Source organism: Zerene cesonia, chromosome 23 (assembly GCF_012273895.1).
Source record: "Zerene cesonia ecotype Mississippi chromosome 23, Zerene_cesonia_1.1, whole genome shotgun sequence".
Lineage (NCBI taxonomy): Eukaryota > Metazoa > Arthropoda > Insecta > Lepidoptera > Pieridae > Zerene > Zerene cesonia.
In genome coordinates this window covers 577,151-578,032 of record NC_052124.1, presented here as the reverse complement: position 1 = coordinate 578,032, position 882 = coordinate 577,151, and positions in this window count along the sequence as shown.

The following is an 882-nucleotide window of genomic DNA, read 5'->3' as shown; positions in this document are numbered from 1 at the left end:
CTGTTTTATTATTTACCCGTAATTATTTGTACAATTCATTATTAAAAATAAAACTGTCTTATTACTTATCCGTAATTATTTGGACAATACGTTATTAAAATTGATTGAAATGAGTGGTTTTATAAGGAATATAAACGATCCTCTATACGATTTTTTATATATATAAATACGAGTCACGTTTTTTGTCCGTGATTGACTGTTAAACTACTCAACCAATTTCAGTCAAATTTGCACACCATGTGTATGTAGTTTAATTCAATTTGAAAAATAGCATAGTTTATATTGTTTTAATTAAGATAAACGACTACCAGCAGATATGGGCAGCTTGTTAATTTAATATTTTACTTTACAAATTTAATACTAAATAATAGCTTTTGTTCCACCTGTATGTATAATGTTACGTGGCATAAAAACTTTTGTGATGTTTGCTTCGTTTCATTTATATCATTACTAACATATAAATGTGAAAGGATGTGACGATGAATGTCTTGTATGTTTGTTACTCATTCACGCGGAAACCACTGAACGGATTTTGATGAAACACTTGACCGTGATTCCGGTATAAGGGCTATTGTACAGGAATAACACATATGACATATACAAATATTTGATTTGACTGCCGTTGAAACTACCCGGAATAGTATAAACATAAAAAGTTGTAAGGATGGATGAATGTATGTTTGCTACTGTTTGAAAATGGTAATGATCGAAGTTATACCTACTTAAGAACTTTAGTACTTTTAAGTAGTTAGACTTTAGAAGACTTCTCATGACTACTCTATCAAATAAAAAAAAATAGCAACTGCCTTCTAATATATCTACTGTATCTACACTATAAAGCTAATACGAAACGAACTGTAGGTACGAGTATAGAGTATAGTT